Below are 24,505 nucleotides of genomic sequence, written 5' to 3' on the forward strand. Positions count from 1 at the left end.
AAGGTACAATAAGAGTGGTTATAGAAGTAATAGTTAAGTGGGAAGGGTGGGGATAGTTTAGTTAATAGGTTGGCGAGTAAGGTTGTTAGGATGAGGGAGGGGGTGTGGTAAGAGAAGTATAAGTCTAGGACCACTGGGGGTGGGTGGGATTTGGGGGTAGGGGAGGGGAGCGGGTCACAGCTGAGAGAGGCTGGGAGACAATCAGTTATACAGTGAGACTGTGTTCTATAGGCTAAGAGAAAGGTAAGAGTTGGTAAGAGTAATTAGACTTGGGGCAGATAGGTCCCCAGGCCTAAATACTGTTATCCCTTTAAAACTCATCCTTAGAAAAAGGAGGGTAAAATACTGATTTCTGATTGGTCAATGAGCATTTTAAATGTCTAGCTTTAAGTATGCACTATCTGATGAAGGGCTTGTTAGCTTGAAAGCGCTTAGCAGTGCACTTTTTATTTCGTTTTATTGTTTTAATAAATATTCACTGTTTTTCTACAAGTTTTGGCGAGGTGTCTCCTGCCTTTTGGATTTGTATCTTGTTTATTGGCAGAGTGTGACTTTGGTGCGGGTGACCTTTTTGTGGTTTACCTATGTAGGATAGCTGAAGATGGTCTGTAGTGGAAAACTATGTACCCACACATGAAATGGTGCAGCTAGATCCATACTTATGAGGACATAAGGTGAAGTGTTTAGGACTATAGATTTAAAAAAAAATCTGATGTCCTTCTATTTTGATGTTGCAGTATTCATAACAGTAGGGAGTAGCTACCTGCAGTGCCGCTGTCCGGCCAATGTACCAAAGTCTTTGTCCTGGAGGGTACATGTGATGTCGGCTGCGAGGGCCAAAAACTGGCATTGGGTATAAACGTGATGTCTGCACATACCCTCCTCAAAATTTTTCTGCTGCAGTGATCGTCGGACGCCAGTTTGCTAGTTCTACCTTACATCGCATTTTATCAGGCGACTGCAGTTGAGTATCGAGACCAGGCAACCATTTGAACCATTCAAGTAAGTGCCCACTGGGGGGTTTTGTTGTTTTGCTTGCTGTTTTAGACTTGCATGTCAGCTAGGAAAGGGAAATGTAGTTGTGGGAGACAGATTCCTCACAAGGACACGCACGATAAGTGTGTTTTCTGTTTAGGCGAGACCCACGACCATACATATCCTGTTCTATCTGTAAGTCGTTCATCCCCAAAACACTTCGTAGCTGACTAGAGGCTTTAAATCTTTACCTTGAGAATCAGAGACTCCGTTTGGCGTTAGGCATGGAGGGAGGAGTGGACCCATCCAATGAGCTGCCTCTGAAGAAGGCGAAGAAACTTAGGCCCAAATCCCAGGCTGCACCTCAGGTGTCCACACTGGCTCTAAAGGCGATAGAAGACACTGAGTCCGTTCAGATGACTGTCTCCCAAGCAGGCCTGGGAACCACAATTGAAGCCAGGGTGAGGGATACCGAAGGTTCATCCGTTGAGGTGTTTCAGCCATCAGAGTTTGATGGTGTAGGGGAACCACGGCTCACCTTCTCGGAAGCCGCTGCTCCTCTTCCTCTTGCTAGGCCGACATCTGCTTCTCCCTTGTCTACCACACCCTTGAAAAGGCAACAGAACTCCAAACACGTTAAACCCCCTCAGATATCAGGATGGAAATTATTTTCCCAAAGCCTCTTTAAGGCCTTTTAGGCCTTACAATACCAACAATTCCCACCTACTCTCACTCCTCAACCAACCCATGTGTCTCAGGAGGAATATTCTTCCTCTGAGGGATACCTCTCTTATGAAACACATGAGACTCGCATTGAATCCCCCAAGGAGTTCATTACTCCAGGTGAAGAGGACTCTGTTTCTCCAGACTCTCCAGGGGAAGAATTCAATTTTGGGGATACTATCTCCCTCATGAGGGAACACTTCAGGTGGCAGGCCTCTGAGGTCTCGGATTCAAAGAAAAGATACTTTGACCTGCAAATGGAGCAGCCAAGCTCCCTCAGCTGTGCCCCCTTTACTACCTGCATTTCAAGATGCATTCTTAGCTGCTTCACAGTCTCCTGACTCCCACCCTCTAGCAGCTAAATCACCAGACAGATTTTATAGGATCCCCCAGGACACCCAGTTTCTTTACAAGAACTCTCCTGACCCAGCTGTTATAACTGTTTCTGCAGACAAGGCCTCCAGACAGCTTCTTTCCTCTGCTCTTTATCCTGCTGATAAGGACAGCAAATTTATGGACAGGACGGGTAAAAAGGTCTACTGATCTTCCACGCTGCCCATTAGGACCCTGAATTACCAAACCCACTTGGCAAGGTTTGTACTTGATAAAGGCCACTAGCCTTCTTTCTGAGGTCCAGGACTCCCCCACCAAAGTACTATTAAACGCTGTCCTCTCCACAGTATCAAAAGTGACCAGGCACTCTATTAAGTGCAGATATGATGCTGTGGAAGCTGCTTCCAAAGCTGCTGCTTATGGATCAGTGCTGGATCCATTACTCCTGGGTGTGGCTACAACCCCTTCCCATGGATGTTCAGACCAAACTTCTGGATGCTCCGTTAGACAATAAGGCACACTTTGGACAAGCCTCTGCTGAGCTCCTCAAATCCATCCAAGAGAAGGGGAAAGAGTTGCAAAATCTAAAACACCTTTTGGTGTCCCCCATTCCTGTATGTCATAGGAACTACCCTCAAATGCCATCCTTTGTGCGAAGGGAATCCTTTCCCTCAACACAACATTCCAAGGGACGTAGGCAGCAGAGAAAGACTTCTGTCCCAAGACTGTCTTCAAGATCTTCTGCCACTCCCTTTGAGACAGCCTGACCATCCCAGGCACCCTTTACTGTGACTCACCCACCCTACATCCAGAAAGTCCGCTATCCCTCCATCTACCTCCCCTCCTGGTGGAAAATTACAAAAAAATGATGGGTCCTCTCCATCATCCAGAGAGGATATTGCATGACTTGGATGCTCCCACCCTTTCAGGGTATTCCACAATCACCAAAAAACAGATTCACCTATTCCCACCCATTATTCAACAACTCCTAAACCAAGGCACCATAGAACCAGTTCCCACCCCTCAAAAGAACTTGGGGTTCTACTCCAGAATATTCCTGGCCCCCAGGAAAGAGGGTCCCTCGAGACCTATCATTGATCTTTCCTTTCTCAATATTTTCCTCCTTGTACCCAGCTTCAAAATTGATAGCCTTACCTATTCTCCTGCCTCTATTTACCCCCCCAAGCCTTCATGGTGGCTGTAGATCTCAAGGATGCCTACCTATACATCCCCATTCATTCGGATTACAGGAAGTTCCTCAGATTTTCTGTAGGCTCCTGCCATTTTCAATTCTCTGCTTTGTACTTTGGTCTATCCACAGCCCCCAGAGTATTCACCATATGTCTAGCCTCCTTCATTGCCCATTGCAAGACACAGGGTATACAGATATATCCCTACCTAGACGACCTCCTTATCCTGCACCAAGACCACAAACTCCTACTCCTCCTCCTCCATTTGCAGCAGGTGTCGCACACCTTCTCTGTCTTCTGGGATTTACTATAAATGTAGAAAAATCTCGCCTGGCTCCTTCTCAGGGCATGATTTTTCTGGGATGCAGACTACGCACAGACTGCATGAAAGCTTTCATACCGGACCAAAGGATTCAGGAACTCTGTACTTCAAACAGATCCTTTCCCGAACCTTTCTGACAGCTCAGGAATTTTTTAAACTATTAGGCCAGATAGCATCCCTTATACACATGCTGCCTTTGGCAAGACTAAACATGCGCAAAATTCAGTGGGTACTGAAAAATCTATGGAACCAGCATTCCCATCCCTTGGATGTGCCCCTCCCACTTCTCCCTTGTTTAAAGAGGGAGATCAGTGGTGGATATCTGCAATACAGACCAACCCAGGGCTCCACCTTCAGACCCCAGCTCTACTTCAATGCTTTTACACCGATGCTTCGGACCTAGGATGGGGGGGCAGTGTTGCAAACATGTCAACAACACCTGTCAGTACAAAGCAAATGGTCCTGTCTGAGTAAAAGATCACATCAACATCAAGGAACTGAGAGCCTTGCTGTTAGCCCTACTAACATTCCAACTTTCTATCCTGCCAGGAACCTTAAAGGTAATCACAGACAACATGACAGTTCTGTGGTACATAAACAATGAGGGACCAGGTCATACCCTCTATGCAGACTCGCCATTCAGGTTTGGAATCTAGCAGACTCCCTCAGAGTACACCTGTTGGCCATGTATATCCCCTCTCAACAGAATGTGATGGCAGACACACTCAGCAGCTCCACAGGTGGGGTATTCCACAGGCAGACCTCTTTGCCTCCCCAGACAACAGGCAGATGCCCAACTTCTGCACAAGGAACCCACAAGTGTGGAAAGTGGACGCCTTTTCCTTTTCATGGGTGGGAGGGGTGTTTTTGTATACCTTCCCCCCTTTCACTCTGATCCAAAAAGTCATCCTGAAAATTCAGAGGGACAAACCAAAAATCCTACTGGTGACCCCCTTTTTGGCCAAGACTGCATTCGTTTCCCTTCCTTTTTTCTCTACCCAAGGGCAATCACCGCAGGTTACCCCACCAGATAGACCTGCTCACACAGAACAAGGGGTCTCTGCTGCACCCACAGGTGAACAATCTAAAACTGACCTTATGGTGATAGAATCCTGATCCCTTACAGACACCTTTACTCAGAGGACACACTTAATGTTCTGCAGGAGGCCAGAAAACCCAGCACTAGGAGGAACTACATGGCTAAATGGCTCAGATTCTGCAATTGGTGTCATAGGAACAAACAGGGCCCCCTCACTACCTCCATCCCTAGGGTCCTGTCCTACTTGTGTGAGCTACTCCAAACAGGGTTGACATATTCCTCGATCAAGTCCACTTGTTTGCCATCTCTGCCTGTCTGCCCATTTCACCTCCCCTGGCATCCAGACTGGAAGTTAAACTCTTTTTAAGAGGAGTCCTCCACATCAAACCCCCACGGAAACCCATCCCTTCTCTGTGGGATCTAAACTTTGTATTAGAAAAGCTAACATGGTCTCCCTTTGAAACCAGCACATTCTGCTTCTCTGAAATTTTGTACATTCAAAACGATTCTGCTAGTTGCCCTCAAATCCGCCAGGAGGGTTTCTGAGATCAAAGCCCTTATGGACACACACCCCCACGTAGTCTTTCACAGGGACAGAGTGGTGATCAGGACCCAACCCCTCCTTCATGCCCAAGGTAGTTAATGACCTCTTGTTGAATCAGACCATTAACCTACCTGTCTTCTACTCCCATCCTCAAAATGCTTCATAGAGGACCCTTCACTCTTTGGACATGCAGAGACAGCTAAGATATTACCTAGACAAAACCAAAGACATCAGAAAATCAGAACAGTTTATTTCCAATCCAAGAGCAGTAGGGAAGGCTGTATCTAAGCAAACCATCACCTCATGAATCTCAAAGTCCATCTCTTTGTGCTGCTCCCACCATGGGAAAACCTTTCAAGGCAGTATCAAACCACATTCCACCAGAGCAGCTGCCTCTTCTGCCTTTTTCAAAGGCATTGATTTCCTTTCTAGTTTAGAGGCAGCCACTAGGACCTCCATGCACACCTTCATCAAACACTACAAGCTGGACATGACATCCCGTGCTAGAGCCGGGTTTGCCAGAACTATCCTACAGGGTCTCCTGGACTATGGAAGCCCTTCCTCCTCCCAGGATCATAATTAAAGCTCTGGTACTCTCCCTACTGTTATGAATACTGCAACATCAGAATTGAAGGACTTAGTTGTGTAAGACATTGCCATAACCATAGATGTCCTTCTCTTCTATGTTGCAGTATTCAGTCCCACCCTCCTACCCCCTGATGTTCTTCGTGTTTCACTGTTGCAGTCATCACACTAGAGTTATCGGCCTGCAGGTAGCACTCAAGTCGGCCCGAATACCAGAGTCTTAGTATTTCTGCGTCGGATGTTGTCGCTTCTTCCATGACATCACGTAGTCAGGGGTATAAAACAGGCAGCCAACACCATTACATCAGTCTTTCTTGCTGTGGAGGAACCCGAAGCAGAAGCAGTTTGCAAGTGCCGGTTGGCCGCTACCTGAAATTTTCATTTTCGAGTTTATAATCCTGAAGTCTTCTAAAGTCAAGTAACCCCATTGGGTGATCCTTTTTTCTTCCTCTAACTTGATGTCAGAAAAAGTTAACAATTGTCTTGCCTGTGGAAAGCAAATACCTCAGATTTTCATTCTTACTGCTTCACCTGTTTAGGCCCGGACCATGACGTACGTCACTGTCGGATGTTCTTCATATTTCACTGTTGCAGTCATTACATTTGGGTTGTCTGCTCGCAGGTAGCTCTCAGTCAGGCTGATGAACAAAAGTTTGGGTCCTGCGTCGGTTGCTGTCCCTTCTTCCATGACATCAGGTTGTCAGGGGGTATAAAACATGCAGCCGACGCCATTACATCAGTCTTTCTTTCCATGTGGTGCCCAAAGCAGAAGCAGTTCGCAAGTGCTGGTCGGCCAACTCCTGAAATTTTCATTTTCGAGTTTCAGTACCAAAGTCTTCAACTAAAAGTTAAGTTACCCCATTGGGGAAACCTTTTCTTGCTCTTAACCGATGTCAGTAAAAGTAAATAATTGCATTACTTGTGGAAAACAAATGCCTTATAAAGATTTTCATTCGTAATGTATTCCTTGCCTACAGCAGAGCTAGTAAGGGAGACTGCTAGAAAGGTGCTTGGTATCTCATCTGGACAGAGGAAGGACGACAAGGAGACATGGTGGTGGAATGAGGAAGTACAGGAGAGTATACAGAGAAAGAGGTTGGCAAAGAAGTGGGATTGTCAGAGAGATGAGAGATGAAGAAAGTAGATAGGAGTATAAGGAGATGAGGTGCATGGCAAAGAGAGAGGTGGCTAAGGATAAGGCATATGAAGAGTTGTATGAAAGGTCGGACACTAAGGAGGGAGAAAAGGACCCGTACCGATTGGCTAGACAGGTGGACTGAGCTAGGAAAGATGTGCAGCAGGTAAAGGTGATAAGGATAATGAGGGAAACATACTCACAAGCGAGGAGTGTGTGTTGAGGAGATGGAAAGAGTACTTTGAGGGGTTGATGAATGAAGAGAATGAGAGGGAGAGAAGGTTGGATGATGTAGGGATAGTGAATCATGAAGTACAATGGATTAGCAAGGAGGAAGTAAGGATAGCTATGAAGAGAATGAAGAATGGAAAGGCTGTTGGCCTAGATGACATACCTGTGGAAGCATGGAGGTGTTTAGGTGAAATGGCAGTGGAGTTTTTAACCAGATGTTTAATGAAATATTTGAAAGTGAAAGGATGCCTGAGGAATGGAGAAAGTGTTTTGGTACCGATTTTTAATAATAAGGGTGATGTGAAGAGCTGTAGTAACTACAGAGGGATTAAATTGATCACTCAGCATGAAGTTATGGGAAAGAGTAGTGGAAGCAAGGTTAAGAAGGGACATGATGATTAGTGATCAGCAGTATGGTTTCATGCCAGAAAAGTGCACTACAACAATCTTTGCTCTGAGAGTGTTGATGGAGAAGTACAGAGAATGTCGGAAGGAGTTGCATTGTGTTTTTGTAGACTTAGAGAAAGCATATGACAGGGTGCCTAGAGAGGAGTTGTGGTATTGTATGACGAAGTCAGGAGTGTCAGAAAAGTATGAGTGGTACAAGATATGTACGAGGGTAGTGTGACAGCGGTGAGGTCTGCGATGGGAGTGACAGATGCGTTAAAGGTGGAGGTGGGGTTACATCAAGGATCAGCTCTGAGCCCTTTCTTATTTGCAGTGGTGATGGACAGGTTGACAGATGAGATCAGACAGGAGTCCCCGTGGACTATGATTGCAGATGACATTGTGATCTGTAGTGAGAGTAGGGAACAGGTGGAGGAGACCCTGAAGAGATGGAGATATTCTCTAGACAGAAGAGGAATGAAGGTCAGCAGGACTAAGAATGTGTATGTGTGAATGAGAGGGAGGATAGAGGAATGGTGAGGATGCAAGGAGTAGAGGTGGCGAAGGTGGATGAGTTTAAATACTTGGGGTCAATAGTTCAGAGTAACGGTGAGTGTGGAAGAGAGGTGAAGAAGAGAGTACAGGGAGGATGGAGTGGGTGGAGAAGAGTGTCAGGAGTGATTTGTGACAGACGAGTACCTGTAAGAGTGAAAGGAAAGGTCTACAAGAGGGTAGTGAGACCAGCTATGTTATATGGGTTGGAGACAGTGGCATTGACAAAAAGGCAGGAGTTTGAGCTGGATGTGGCAGAATTAAAGATGTTAAGATTTGCACGGGGTGTGTCGAGGGTGGACAGGATTAGGAATAAGTATATTAGAGGGTCAGCCCAGGTTGGAAGGTTTGGAGACAAAGCCAGAGAGGCACGATTACGTTGGTTTGGACATGTGCTGAGGAGGGATGCTGAGTATATTGGGAAAAAAATGCTAAAGATGAAGCTACCAGGTAACAGGAAAAGAGGAAGGCCTAAGATAAGGTTTATAGATGTGGTGAGAGAGGACATGCAGGTGGTTGGTGTGACAGAGCAAGATGCAGAGGACAAGAAGAAATTGAAACAGGTGATCTGCTGTGGTGACCCCTAACGGGAACAGCCGAAAGAAGATGACTGTATTCCTTGCCTAGGCCCTGACCATGACTTACCTCGCTGTCGGTTTTGTGCCTTATTTAAACCACAAACTATTGGTCGTCTGTATATTTACGCTTCTAAATATTTTGGTGCTCGGTTCAATTATCCTGATATGTTTGCAGTCAGCCATCCGACTGCTAACATTCCGAAAAAACGCAAAGATAAAGACAGAGACAGGCCGCCTAGGTCCAAAGCTGCCGATGACCCTTCTAAGCCAGTCGCCAGTACTCCGTGAGGCGCTTTTGCAGCCCCTGATACCTGATAATTCTGATTCGCAGGCCTCTACTGAGACCCATTCAGAGTCTGGTATGCCGCAACATGTTTCAGCTGTGGAACCTGCGGATGTCTCTACCTTGGATGGGTCCGGAGCCACTGTGCAGGCACCAGCTTTTGAGGGTGTATTCAGGCCTACTGACTTGCAGATTAAACCAACGCCATCTTCTTAAAGGCCTAAATCTCGAACCATGCCTAAAAATCTGATGCCCAGACTGCATGGTCAGGCCTCTATGCCTAAAAAACAGATAAGAATGACTGAAGACCTTATTACTTTAATCAGGGGAAGCCAGCCTTCTCCCTCTGAGACCTAGGACTGAGTTTGTTTATGATACTTCTGACCAGGATTCTGAATTTTCTGATGTCCTTCAAGAATGCAACTGCAGTCATAACATATGGGTTGTCCTGCCTCAGGCAGCCCTCGGTCGGCCTGATTCCAAAGTCTGGGTCCGATGTCGACTGATGTCGCATTTCTCTCCGTCAGAGCGGCTGGAGTACATAAGCATCAGCCGACGCCATCTTCTTCAGTCTTTCTTGCCGCGCGGTGCCCGAAGCAGAAGCAGTTCGCAAGTGCCGGTCGGTCAGCTCCTGTATTCTTCGAATCCGAAGTCATCAAAAAAGCTAAGTACCCCGTTGGGGACCTTTTTTTGCCTCAGCCGATGTCAGAAATTACTGAAAAAGTAAATAATTGTTTGTCTTGTGGTAAACAAATACCTCATAAGGATTTCCACTCTTACTGCCTCCCTTGCCTTGGCTCAGACCACGACGTCTCGGCCTGTGCCGCCTGTGCTCGCTTCAATAAGCGCACTCTCAGGCGCCTGGCAGAGTTCGCTGAAGACTTTTTCGTTGAAAAATTAGATTATACAATGCCGTTGGAACTACCGACATCGCAGACTCCCAAGAAACGAAAAGACCGGGACCGACATCCTCGGCCCACGTCTTCCACTGACACCACGCCAAAACCTACCTCGAGTGCCCCGGTTCCCTCTGAGGCGGTTATTTCACTGCTCCGAACCGAAGACACCGCATTACCTATACCTCCGATACCGGAGACCACACCGACGCCAGTTATTGATTTTCCTCTGGATACTGAAACCGAGGAAATGCCCGAGACCATTGCTGTGGATAAGGTCACTCCTGCACGTGGAGCTGCTAGGCCTCCCATGTCCATGTCTGTCAAGGCCTACACACGTGCTAAGGCAGCTAGCAAGACCAAGCACCTTACTGCTTAAGCCTTACCTCAGCCTACTCCTGAAACACAAATCATGACTATGGCCGCAGACTTAATTTCCATGATCAGAGGTTCCCAGGCCCATCCAGAGAGAGGATCCCAGCCGCCTCCTGATAAGAGGCCCCGGGTTGAACCCTCTGACCCTCTCCCTTCAGATGAAGATTTTGAGGACTCTGTTCACTCTGATAGCCAGGAATAGCCGTACCAGACCTATGAGGACTCGGATGCAGAGGATTCCATCCCCTCGGCCTCCCCTCCTGAGGATATTTCTTTTGGGGAAGTTCTGCATTCCATGAGGGAACATTTTAAGTGGCAAGGCCAGGAATATTCTGGTTCCAGAAAGCGCCTTCGAACCTTCCTTAAAAAGCCCCAACACAGGCCCTTAGCTATACCTCCTGTGCTTGATGTTTTGGATGATCTATACTCTGACTCCAGTGTTACCCCTGATACTCTTCCTCCTGCTCCTGCCAAGCCTGACAGATACTATAGGGTCCCAGAAACACATTCTCATTTCTTTAGGGCCCATGCTGTTGATTTAGAAACAATTTCACAGGGACCGAAAGGGGTTTCAGCTACCACCTCCAAAAATCCCTTACCTTCCAACAGGGAAGCTAGGTCATTAGAGATGGGGGAAGAAGGTCTACACCTCCACTACTTTGTCTATGAGAGCTCTCAATTGTCTCTTTCATATGTTTCAATATCAGGATTACCTGTTAGATGATTTACAGAAAACATTGGCCTCTCCTGAACCTTTAGATAGGAAATCTTTGCAGGAGGCTGTACATAATTCTCAGCAAGTTAGCAATCACTTTCTGCAATGTGGATATGATGCATTGGAAGCTTCATGTAGGGCAGCTATGACAGGGGCGGTCATTCGTAGACATGCATGGTTAAAAGAACAACCTCTACCAGATCAGGTTAAGGCAAAACTTCTTGATGCACCCTTGGAAAAAAGAACAAGCTTTTTGGTGCTAATGCTAAAGATGTGTTAAAGTCCATTGAGGAAAAAGCCAAGTCAGTTCAGACAAAGATTTCCTCCAGGTTCAGCCTCCCAGATTCAGCAGAAATTGGCCTTCTAAAATCTGGTCCTTTCCTAATCCTGAAAGATTTCAAAGGGGTAAAAACAGGCGTGGCTGAGGAAGAGGGCAATACAGAGGTTCCTACAGGGGACGACAATGGCAACCAACAAACCAAAAAAGTGACGAAGGGGTTTCTCCTGCTCCACAGGGACAATCTCAGTGACTTTCCTCTTCTTCCGCTGACCAAGGAGCAAACAGAAGCTCCTTTGGGCGGAAAATTATCTCTGTTTTCAGACAATTGGCACAGATTGACAAAGGACAAATGGATTTTGGACATTATAGACCAAGGTTACAGGTTCCACTTTCATACCTTACCAAGAAAACAAGGCATGCCAAACCTACCACAAAACCAGAGGGCAGAGGCTATCAAGCAAATTTCTCTGCTTGCTCAGATCAAAGCAATAGAAAAAGTTCCACAACAAGAACAAGGCCCAGGGGTTTTACTCAAGACTGTTCCTTGTTCCAAGAAAAGAAACTCAATGGAGACCAATACTGGATTTGTCCGCATTAAACACTTCTCATAGTACCAAAGTTCAAAATGCTGACTCTACAGCAACTCCTTCCCATGCTGGGCAAGGGGTCTTGGCTGATTACTCTGGACCTCAAGGAGGCATACCTGCATGTCCCTATCACACACAGCTGCAGAAGATACCTCAGATTTCTTGCAGGGCCAGAGCATTATCAATTCTCAGCATTGCCATTTGGCTTATCTACTGCGCCCAGAGTATTCACGAAATGCCTGGCTTCAGTAATTGCTCATTGCAGGCTCCAGGGGATACAAATTTACCCGTACCTGGACGACTGCCTCATACAAGCGGACGACAAACTGATTTTGACAAAAAACTTGAATTATGTCATACAATTGCTACAGGCTCTGGGATACACAGTCAACTTCCAAAAGTCAAGACTTCAGCCATCCCAGCAAATAACCTTCTTAGGAACCAAATTAGGCACAGCCTCTCAAATGGCTTACCTGACAGAAGACAAGCAAAAGAAGTTAACTCATTATTTCAGAGGTTTGGCAAAGCTCACCCAGATGACTGCAAGGAGATTCCTACAGGCCCTGGGTTACATGGCATCCTGCATTCTCCTGGTTCCATTAGCAAGACTACACATGAGAAAGCTGCAATGGTACCTAAAAAGCTTATGGTCTCAGCACAGCAACAACCTAGAGACAACCATACCGCTCATTCCATGCCTACAGAAGGAATTTCTGTGGTGGGCCTCGGTAAGCCAGGCAAACACAGGTATGTCATTCAAAAAACCTCAGATAACACAGACCATGACCACAGACGCCTCAGACCTTGGATGGGGGGTGCACATGGAGGGCAGATGTATTCAAGGACAATGGTCTCCAAAGGAAACACATCTGTATATCAACCAAAAAGAAATGCTGGCAGTAATGCATGCCATCGAGGCCTTTTGACAACAACTTCAGCAAGGCCACCTGCTAATATGGACAGACAACACCACTGTGATGTGGTACATAAACAAGCAGGGGGGCACCCATTCTTACCCCCTTTGCAGACTGACAATGAATCTTTGGGAAAAATCACTGAGCCTAAACATACAGTTGCAATCCCAGTTTGTTCCAGGCAAAGACAATGTGCTGGCGGACAGCCTAAGCAGGAATTTCCTAGACCCCCACGAGTGGAGGTTACATCCAGAAATCTTCATACAACTCACCTCGACATGGGGCAGGCCAGAAGTAGACCTATTTGCCTCCCACCTCAATCATCATCTACAAAAGTTCTGTTCAAGGACATATCATCCACAAGCATGGAAAACAGATGCTCTCTCATTCAACTGGAACTTCCTAAAAATCTATGCATTCCCACCTCTGCCACTGATGACCACAGTATTACTAAAGATCAAAGCAGAGAAGCCCAAGGGGATCCTAGTAGTGCCAGACTGGCCAAGACAGCACTGGTACCCACTACTACGGAGCATATGTCACAACAAAAAGTGGGCCCTTCCCCAATGGCCCCAACATTTGACTCAACACAACTTCAAGACAGTACATCCCAACATTCAGACGCTGCAGCTAACAGCTTGGGAGATCCCATGAATAACCTCAATCTATCTCTCTCCAAGGAAGTTCAGAGGATACTAACAGAAGCCCGAAGACCATCCACCAGAAAGGTTTACTCAGCAAAATGGAAGAGATTCAGCATTTGGAATACCAGCAAGGGTCATGATGCATCATTATTGAACATCCCTCTCATTCTGGAATATTTGGCAGATATGCTACAGAATGGACTCTCATATTCTTCCATAAAAATACATGCTTCAGCTATTTCAGCTAGATATAACACTGATCCACCTGTGTTTTCACATCCTTTAAGGCAATTCCTTAGGGGAATCAAGAATATAAAGCCACCAAGAAAGGCTCCAGTACCAGCTTGGGACCTCAACTTTGTCCTAGAAAAACTGACTCTACCTCCCTTTGAGCCAGCAGCTTCTGTGGACTTACAATTTCTCTCATGGAAGACAGCTTCCTGTTGGCAATTACCTCAGCAAGAAGGGTTTCGGAACTACAGGCCCTAATGGCAATACCACCGTTGATCATCTTTCACAGAGACAGGGTCTCCTTACGAACCAACCCTACCTTTATGCCAAAGGTGGTATCTAGGGTTTCTTTAAATCAAGCCATTCACCTGCCTACTTTCTTTCCCAATCCTGAGAACAAAGGGGAAAGACTGTTGCATACCTTGGACATTCACAGACAACTTCGCTACTACCTGGACAGAACCAAGACCAGTAGGAAGTCTGATCAGCTTTTTGTAGCTTACGCCCCTAGAGTGCAAGGAAAAGCAATTTCCAAACAGACAATTTCAAAATGGATTGGACAATGCATCAGATTCTGTTATTCCTTACATGGAAAGAGTGTACCAGCCAATGTCAGACCACACTCCACCAGAGCTACAGCCACCTCAACAGCATTCTTAAGAGGGGTGCCTACAAAGGACATTCTAGAAGCTGCTACATGGAGCTCCGTGCATACATTTTCCAAGCACTACAACCTTCCTCTATATTCCAGATCCAGAGCAGGCTTTGCTTCTGCAGTCCTGCAGGGATTGATAGCTACACCATCCTTTTCTTAGAGCATTCCACCTCCCCCAGCTAAGCTATGGTATTCAACCCATATGTTATGACTGCAGTTGCATTCTTGAAGGACATAGTACAGTTTTGTACCTACCATAAATGTAGATGTCCGATAGATATGCAACTGCAGTCGGGTTTTCGCTCCCTCCTTCCCCTGTATGCCTTGGGTCCACTCCTATCCCTGTTACCCTTAGCTGGGGATATCTGTTATGGTGTATCTGTTTATTGCTTGTTTATTTGTCTGGAAATCTGTTTTTCTTCCAATTTGATTACAGCCTTCCTTGGAGGGCACCTGGGGCAAGAAACACTGAAGAAGATGGTGTTGGCTGATGCTTATGTACTCCAGCCGCTCTGACGTCGTAGAGAAATGCGACATCAGCCGACGTCGGACCCAGACTTTGGAATCCGGCCGACCGAGGGCTGCCTGAGGCAGGACAAACCCATATGTTATGACTGCAGTTGCATATCTATCGGACATCTACATTTATGGTAGGTACAAAACTGTACTTTTCCCCTGATGACCAGGATTTACCCTTATCTACTTATGAGGATTCTGATGCTGAGGAATCCATTCCCTCTGCTTCCCCCCAGAGGATTTCTCCTTTGGTGAAACCTTGCATACTCGTTGGGAAAGTCGGGATTTCTCTGATTCTAAAAAGAGGCTTAGGGATTTCTTACTCTTGCCCCAGCACAGGCCTTTAGCCATACCTCCTGTACTAGACATTGTTGTTGATGCATTTGAAGAATCTAGCTTGGCCCCTGACTCTCTACCTCCTGCTCCCAGGAAACCTGATAGTTATTACAGGGTCCCTGACTCTCACAAGTTCCTTTTTAAAAATCCTACTGCGGATCCGGAGACCATTTCATAGGGACCAAGGGCATTAAAGGTACTACTGCCAAAAATCCTACCCCCCTGATAAGAGACTCCAGGGCGCTGGATAGGTGGAGTAAGAAGGTATACACTTCTGCAACTTTGGCCATTAGGGCCTTCAACTGCCAGTTTCATATGTTAAAGTATCAGCAGCATATTATTGGATTGCTTAAACAGAATGATTTTGATTCCTGATTGTGCTGAAAATAAGGATTTACAGGATTTGCTGCTTTCAGCTGAACAGGTTGGAAAACATACTTTGCAATGTGGTTTTGATTCACTAGAGGCATCTTGTAGGGCTGCTGTGACTGGGTCTGGACTTAGAAGGCATGCTTGGCTTAAGGAGCAATCCCTACCATATCATGTTAAAGCGAAATTACTGGATGCTCCCTTAATCCAGGGCCGCCTGTTTGGCAACAAGGCAGAAGAAGTTCTTAAGATGGAGGAAAAAGCTAAATCTATCTCAACTGTTAAAGATTTTTTATAAGTACAACCTCAACAAGATTTTAGTAGGCATTGGTCTTCCAAGAATTGGTGCTTTCCTGCCTCTTCCAGACCTTCTCAGTCCAAACCCAGATCCAACATAGCCCCCAGGCTTCAGTCCCAGGGTACACACAGGACTAAGAAGTGGGGGGCCTCCACTTCCAAATCTGGGAGTAATAAAACTCCTCCCTATGGTAAGCTGTCTCAATAACTTCCTTTTAAAATTTCCAAGCACTTATCAACTTACTGCCTCTTTGGGGGGAAAGATTGCTCTTCATGCCAAGAACTGGGAACTCATTACCCAGGACAAATGGGTTTTAAATATAGTGTCCCAGGGATACAGATTTCACTAACACACGTTTCCAACTCCAAGCAGGTGGCCAGGTCTACCCCCAAATCAATGGGCAGAGGCCCAAAAGCAAGTATTTTCTCTCATAAGCATGGGGGCTATTCAGTTGGTACCAGAAGAGGAAAAGGGACAAGGTTTCTACTTGAGATTTTTCCTGGTACCCAGAAAAGACAATTCATGGCGTCCTGTCCTGGACCTGTCTACTCTAAACATCTTTTTGGAGATTCCAAAATTCAAGATGCTGACTCTTCACCAGTTGCTCCCTATGCTAGGCAGAGACGCCTGTTTGGCAACACTAGATTTAAAGGAAGCATACCTGCACATCCCAGTCAGGGAATCTTGCAGAAGATACCAACGCTTCAAAGCAGGCTTCACGCACTATCAGTTCTCTGCATTGCCCTTTGGCTTAGCTACTGTGCCAGGGTATTCACAAAGTATCTAGCTCCAGTTGTTGCATTTTGCAGGCAAAGAAATATTCAAATATACCCATACCTGGACGATTGTCTAATTCGGGCAGAAAGCCAGGACATACTTTTGAATCATCTGGCCTTTGTACAAAGGGTTGTAACTTGCCTGGGGTACACCATAAACGAAAATAAATTTCACCTGGTACCCTGTCAACAAACTATATTCCTGGGAACAAGCTTGACTACAACTTCCCAGATGGCTTTGCTCACGCCAGAGAAACAAATTCATTTGACAACCTATTTCAAACAAGTGGCCTCAAAAACCCTGCTATCTGTAAGACAAGTACTGCAAGCCTTGGGGTTCATGACCTCCTAAATTTTTCTAATTCCATATGCAAGACTGCATATGAGGAAACTGTAGTGGTATCTAAAAAGCCTATGGTGTCAACATTCTCAGGATCTAGAAGGAATGATTCCTATCATAACTGGCCTACGCCTAGAGTTCCTTTGGTGGGCAGAGGCCTGCCACCAAAACAAGGGACTACCTGCCACCCAAACCCTAACCACAGATGCATCAGACTACGCATGGGGGGCTCACCTGGTAGGGAAGTGCATTCAGGGCAAATGGAACCCAAGTCAAATGCACCTGCATATCAATCAAAAAGAAATGCTAGCTGTACAGAATGCTCTGACAGCCTTCAAGGACCACATTCTTCCAGGACAACTAATGGTAAAGACTGACAACACCACTGTTATGTGGTACATAAACAAGCAGGGGGTTACACATTCTTACCCCCTCTTCAGACTAGCCATGGCATTGTGGAACACAGCCCTGAACTACCATGTGGATCTATAAGCTCAATTCCTGTCAGGAAAATTAAATACACTGGCAGACGGACTAAGCAGAAACATCATAGACCACACGAGTGGAAACTGGAACCAAGGATTTTCAACGTGTTGACAAGCAAATGGGGGAGCCCAGATATAGACTTGTTTGCCTCTCCCCAGAACTGCCATTTGGACAAATATTGCACAAAGATTCCCCACAAACAAGCCTGGAAAGTGGATGGTCTGTCCTTCAGGTGGAAAAACCTATCAGTCTATGCCTTCCCCTTTCTGCCTCTGCTCTCCAAAGTGCTACTAAAAATCAAACAAGACAAACCAAGGACGATTTTGATTGCTCCAGTCTGGCCACGCCAACACTGGTGTACCCCCTCCTGCGCAGTGTCACGGTTATCCCCATGGCACCTGCTTCAGACTCCTTCCCTGTTGTCTCAGCAGGAGAACCAGATTCTGCACCCTCAGCTTCAAACACTGAACCTAGTAGCCTGGCTAATTACCTAATCTCTCCTTTACCATCCCTTAGTAAACCAGTGATGGATATCATTTTAGAAGCTAGGAGGCCTAGTACTAGAAAATCTTATGCTGAAAAATGGAAAGGATTCTGTGCCTGGAACCTGTCTCAAGGGATGAACACAGCAGTGCCCAATTTACCTCAGATTTTACAATTCTTAAGTGAGATGCTTCACAAGGGCCTGTCTTTCTCCTCCATCAAAATTCACGCCTCAGCCATTTCAGCTCATTATAACACAGAACCTCCCCTCTTCACTTATCCACTGCTCAAGCAGTTCCTCAGAGGGGGCCAAAAGTTTACGACCACCCAGGAGAGCTCCAACTCCAGCCTGAGATCTTAACTTTGTATTGGAGAAACTCACCTTTCCTCCCTTCGAGCCAGCTGCTACTGCAGACTTAAAATTTCTTTCTTGAAAAACAGCTTTCCTTTTAGCAATAACATCAGCAAGAAGGGTATCTGAATTACAGGCCCTTATGGCAGTGGAGCCTTTCGTCATCTTTCATGCAGACAGGGTGTCCCTCAGGACCCAATCCCTCCTTCATGCCCAAGGTGGTATCCAGTGTGGCCCTTAATCAAGTCCATTCATTTACCAACCTTCTTTCCTAATCAACAGAACAAAGGGGAATGGATACTGCACTCCTTAGATGTGCACAGACAACTTAGATTTTACTTGGATAGGACTAAACCTCAAAGAAAATCTGAACAACTGCTGGTGACATTTGCTGCAGGGGCAGAGGGAAAGGCCATTTCAAACCATTTCCAAATGGATAGGCCATTGCATTCATTTCTGCTAAAAGCACCATGTAAATCCTATCCCACAGGGGTCAGACCCTACTCAACCAGGGCTGCATCTACCTCTACAGCCTTTCTCAGAGGTGTTCCCTACCAGGAACATCCTAGAAGCTACCTGGAGTTCTGTACATACTATCACCAGGCATTACCATCTGCCAATTTTCTCTAAATCCAGAGCTGGCTTTGCCACTGCATTCTTGCAGGGCCTTATAGCTGGTCCTAATGCTATCTAAATTCCTCCTCCCATCCTTATCTTTGGGAATCTACCCAAATGTGATGACTGCAGCAGTGAAACACGAAGAACATAGTACAGTTGTGTACACTTACCATAAATGTGGATGTTCGAGTGTATTCACTGTTGCAGTCCTGGTTACCCTCCCTCCATCTTCCTTACTACTTTTGGCTATACCTCTACTCTCCTTTACTATGCTCAAAAGCTTTTTGGAGTATTTGCTTTTTGTTGGAGGTATAACCTTGTATATATTTATAGATTTAGTTGCTTCCCATTAGGGGGGCACCTGACATCTGGGGCAAGAAAAACTGATGTAATGGCGTCGGCTGCATGCTTTATACCCCTTGACTACCTGACGTTGTGGAAGATGAGACAGCAACCGACACAGGACCCAAGACTTTGATAATCAGGCCGACTGAGGGCTACTGCAAGCAGATAACCCAAATGTGATGACTGCAACAGTGAATACACTCGAACATCTACATTTATGATGTGTACACAACTGTACTTTCTCCTCATGTTTCAAAACTTTCACTACATTTGGGTCTTGTGAGATCAGCAGATATGTATGCAGATCCACTATTGCAGATGTATACATGTAATCACTTTCAAGGAGGCCCATACCTCCTTCAAAATGGGGAATATATCATCTTGGTATGCACTGATTTTGATAAATCATTTGAACGTGAAGCATCCTTGTTTTCCTGTCCAGCACCTTTTGGGGCCAGTCACTCCAAAACTGTAAGTTAAATAGGAAGAGCAAATTGGTTTATAGCTTGGACTTTGTTCCTAACTGTCAACATTTAAGTCTTCTAAAGTATTCCTTACTAAGTTTTGTTCACATTTATTCGTGTTTTGTTGTTCCTTCATCAGTTCCCAAGTATTTATACACTCCTTGCTCAAGTTCTTTTATATCACATTCTTGTCCCAAACTGGTGGTTTTTTGGTGCTGCAACTTTCCTGCTTTAAAGGTTGTTTTTGCATATTTATCAATATCAAGTGCCATTCTTATGTCATCTGAAAATGTTTTAGTTCATCTGATGAACTGTACAGCTTTAAGTCATCTACAAAAAGAAAAGTCTTTACACTTTTTCTGGAAGCCAAATTGTACCCATGGCCTAATCTTTTAAGCAGACAGCTTAATGGGTTAAGGTGAAGACAAAAAAGCAGCAGTGACAGAATCACCCTGAAAGATCCCTCTTTAAGAGTTTATCCTCGGAATAATAATTTGCCCTTTATCATGGCTTTACTGTAATGTAATCAATCAATGTAGGGTGTATCTTATACGTTTTTAAGTACTCTTTTTATCCATGAATGTGGAATACTGTCAGTTGCTTTTTTGTAGTCTGTCCATGTCATACTTGGATTCTTCCCCGTTTTACAGTTCTCCCTTTTGACTTTAACAACAGTGATCCCCTGTTCTATGACTTTTTTATTTCCTTTTGTTCTATTGCCATTGAGTTTTCTTCTAAATGACAAATTCTGTCTGCTTCAGTTCACCATATAGTTTATATGTCATCAGAAGGCAAGTTATTGGCCTGTAGTTTTTACGATAGCTCGCAGGTTAGCTCTTAAGTAGGAGCATTGTTTTTCCTGTTATCCAGGCTGGTGTCCGTTCAGGGTGTGCATATAAATAGTTCTTACTCCTGGCTAAATCTTATATACGTTGATACTTTTAGCCAGAAGTTGCGTACTGAGTTGGGGCCTGGGGTTTGCCAGTTAGGAGCTTTTCTCAACTTTGCTTCATTCTCTGTCTGTTACTTCATCCCATTTCATATCCTGTACATTTGAACTTATTCTTTCTTGTTCTTCTATGCATTTTTAGCATCTTTGTTCCACCGGATCTTCATAGGTATTTCTCCAAAATTTATCTATTTCTTATTGTTTTGGTGGTGTTTCACTTCCTTTTGTCTTTCCCAATTCTCTATAAAACTTTTTTGGGTCATCAATAAGTTACTTATGTACTTTTCTTTTATATTTATCTACTTATCTTCTAAGTTTTTCTGCCTGTGCTGATATTTTTAGTTTATTTGCGATAGTGCACGATAGATCCTGATCTGTTATAATACTGCGTGTTGCTTTTATTATTTCTGAGGTTTTTTTTTGTTCATCTGTTCCCTCTTCTAGCAGTGACACTTCTTGTTTTATTTGCTTTATAGTTTTCTCTATTCGATTAATTCCATGATGGCATTCTATTTCTCCCTTTCTTCCCTAACATACTGTGTTCTTGTGGTAAGACTTTATCTGTTAATTTAGCTGCACAATAATACATCCTGTTTACTTATTTATATCGCATGAATGTCTGAGCAGTCCTAATTAATGTGTTCATTTGTTTTATCAGACTTCTTTTTGGGTTTTATTGACCTTCTGTTGCCTATTTCTTTCATTGATCGTAATATAAATTATGCAGTTGAGGTTCCCACATTTGGGGAAATCACAGGGGTGAACTCAGTGGAAATATACAATAGAAGAGCCTTGCCCTGGGGAAACCGCCACCTTGATCATGGTATTCCCCATCTCTTGATCATGGTATGTCTGTCCATCTCTATTGAATCAAGCAACTTTCCTCTTGGATCATTTTTTTTCTAAACTGAGTGCACATTCTTTGTTCTACTTTTCCTGCAGGCATTCTGTAGAAAGTTCCAGAGCATCGTCCTGTCACATTCTCTTCAATTTCATCCGGTCATCCATTGCTCTTTCGTATGGGAACTCTCAGGCCTGTCACTCCACAACATAGTGGAAAAGGACAGTCCAATAGTGACACACTAAACAGATTAAGGAGGAGGAAAGGGGGAAACCAGCAACGCTATTAAGAAATTAGTGCACAGGGAAAGGCCTGAACCAGCGATTCTACTAAAAAATACTTGAAACTGGTCAGAAAGAGAAAAAGGAGCCACTAAAACAGGTATAGAAACTAGCGACTAACTAATAAAGTAATATATTATAAAATTAGTAAGAAAAACTATCAAAAGAGATTTTACTAGAAAAAGTTCTAAAACACTTAGCTGATAGCTGGCTTGACACGTCTTGATAACTACGTGGCAAAAGAGGTCTGAGGTAACAAGAAGAGAGGCACTATGGATAACCTTAGCCCGAGAGTTTGTTTGGCTGGTGCAAGCTTGGTATAAGGCCAACTCTGTTCCGAGGACGGCACAGACACCCATCAGTAATGAATGAAGATTAACAACATTAGACTTACAGCTTTTGTCTGACTTTCAGAACTTGTATGGTCAGAGCAAAAACCTTACTGTACTTACTTAGGTTCATAGGTATGTACTAGGCTAATGGCCCTGGAGCCTTTACAAGCCTAGCCCATAGCATTATCTTGGCTTCGTGCAACGCAACCTTTAGTATTTAATTGTATACTGTTTGAGTGATTTTTCTCACAGATGTTGATTTAAGTTCTCTCTGGATTCTGTGGTAACCGATTTTGATTATTCTTTCCTAATTTTTTTATTAATTCAAAGTTGAATATGGATTCCTTAAATGAGTATGCCATTAATGATTGTTAAAGCACAAATATATTGTACAGTGTAATAAATGCTATGCATATTTAAAGGGAACACTTGATAGCATTGGTGATCTGTGTATCTCATGTCAAAAGTTGGATGATTTGCTTACCATCAGTAGTAATAAATCGACTTAATGAGGACGGTTGCACTTCTGCAATCGTCATGCCTTGGAGTACCATTGTTACATTTATCAATGACTGGCATGGTGAGATAAATAATGTTAAACAAAGAGCAAACAGAACACATTTAGGAAAGGATGTGTTTGTCTGTGAAGATCATTCAACCCCTAAGAAACAAGACAATACCCCTGATAACTTGGGAATTAGTATGTATTTTTCAAAAATCACATACAGAAGCATGAGTAAACTGGAAAGATTACAACAAACGTATACCAAGACCATCCATGGATGTGAAAATTTAAGTTATTATGAAAGACTAACATATCTAACCTTGTACAATATCTATTATAGATATTTAAGAGGAGATTGCATTTAGAGACATCTCAGGAATGTTTGGCGTTATCAAAATAGTAGTTGAGAATCAGACAATCTATGCGGGAAGAATACTTGCGAAGTAAAGGATTTACTGTAGAAAGTGTGATAGGTTATAGCACATCATGATGGAACGAGTCCCCAAAGTAAGGTGAAACAGGAGGAGCAGGAGACATCTGAAGGAGAGATATGGACATGGGAAAGAGAAGTATTTAATATGGTGTAATATTCATGCAAAGGAGAAAGTAAAACTAATCAATACAAAAAGAGGAGTACCAAAGATTTTTGGAGAGAACACGGACAAAGGCATCCAGATATGGAACATTTTGCAATACAAAAAAGAAAACAGAGGAAAAGTAGAAAAGAGGATTAGTAATGGAGAAGTTAAAGAAATAGAAACTGAGGTTATGTATTACCTGTGACATGAAGGATTTAGCGTAGAAAATTTAACTTGGATAACATCTCGGCAGGATAGAGCAATGGACACCCAAATTAAGGAGAAACCAGTGGAGCGGGAAGCATCTGATCAGTTGCCATATGAAGATACTTTGAAGCCTTCCATAGGAAACTAGTACAAACATTCAGCTGGAGATGGACAGCAAGGGAAGGAAAGTACAGTTGTGTACACTTACCATAATTGTAGATGTTCGAGTGTATTCACTGTTGCAGTCATTACATTTGGGTAATCTGCTGGCAGGTTGCCCTCAGTCGGCCTGAATTCCAAAGTCTTGGGTCCTGCGTCGGTTGCTGTCTCCTCTTCCATGACGTCAGGTTGTCAGGGGTATAAAACATGCAGCCGACACCATTTTCTTTAGTTTTTCTTGCCCCCGATGTCAGGTGCCCCCAAAAAGGTAGCAAAAAAAAATATATATATACATGCATCAATATAAACTTTACCTTCATCTACAAGCAAATACACCACATAGGTTGTAGAAGATAGAGAAGGAAAGATAAACTCCAGAATGACAGGGGGATGGCAGGAGGGTAACCTGGACTGCAACAGTGAATACACTCGAACATCTACATTTATGGTAAGTGTACACAACTGTACTATGTTCTTCATGTGTCACTGTTGCAGTCATTACATTTGGGTAGAATCCCAAAGTTATGGTTGGGGGACTGGAGCTAAATAGCATTAGGAGAGCTCAAAAATGGCCCCAGCTTACGCTAACCTGGTCCTCAGTAACTGGGAGAGTGACCATCTTATTCACTTACCAGGTTACACAAAAGTCCTTCTTTATCGTCGGTACATCGACGATGTCTTCTTTGTGTGGAAGGGGCACACAACGACTTAGTGGACTTTATAGATTCCTTATCCACCAGCCTTGGATTTTTATCATTCCAAATTTCTGAAATTGGAACCACAGTACCGTTTCTAGACACTCTCATTACAATAGACAAAACTAACAATTGCTTAATGTTTACCATCCATAGGAAGGAAACTTTTCGCAACAACTTCCTTGACTTCAGAAGCTCACATCCATTTTTCATGAAGTCAAACGTAATCAAGAGCCAGTTCATTAGACTCTCTCGCTTAACTAGCGAGGACGCCCAGTTTACGTCTGAATCTACTTTGTTAAAACAACTATTCCTACAGAGACACTACCCTTCACATTTAGTGAACAGAATAGCGAAGGAAATTTCAGAAGCCAGACTTTGTTCACACAAACCAATTTTAA

General features: G+C 44.2%; 1 protein-coding gene and 1 pseudogene across 1 annotated transcript in view; one reads left to right on the forward strand and one right to left on the reverse strand.

Moving 5' to 3' along the window:
• The window catches only part of PRRC2A (proline rich coiled-coil 2A), a 3,202,076-nt gene that overhangs the window by 1,590,945 nt on the left and 1,586,626 nt on the right, over positions 1–24,505 (forward strand). The gene's annotated exons all lie outside the window — the stretch shown is intronic.
• LOC122812410 lies at positions 21,216–21,351 on the reverse strand (annotated as a pseudogene).

The sequence above is a fragment of the Protopterus annectens genome, chromosome 9.part0 (assembly GCF_019279795.1).
Source record: "Protopterus annectens isolate FY-2018-M chromosome 9.part0, PAN1.0, whole genome shotgun sequence".
Classification (NCBI taxonomy): domain Eukaryota; kingdom Metazoa; phylum Chordata; order Ceratodontiformes; family Protopteridae; genus Protopterus; species Protopterus annectens.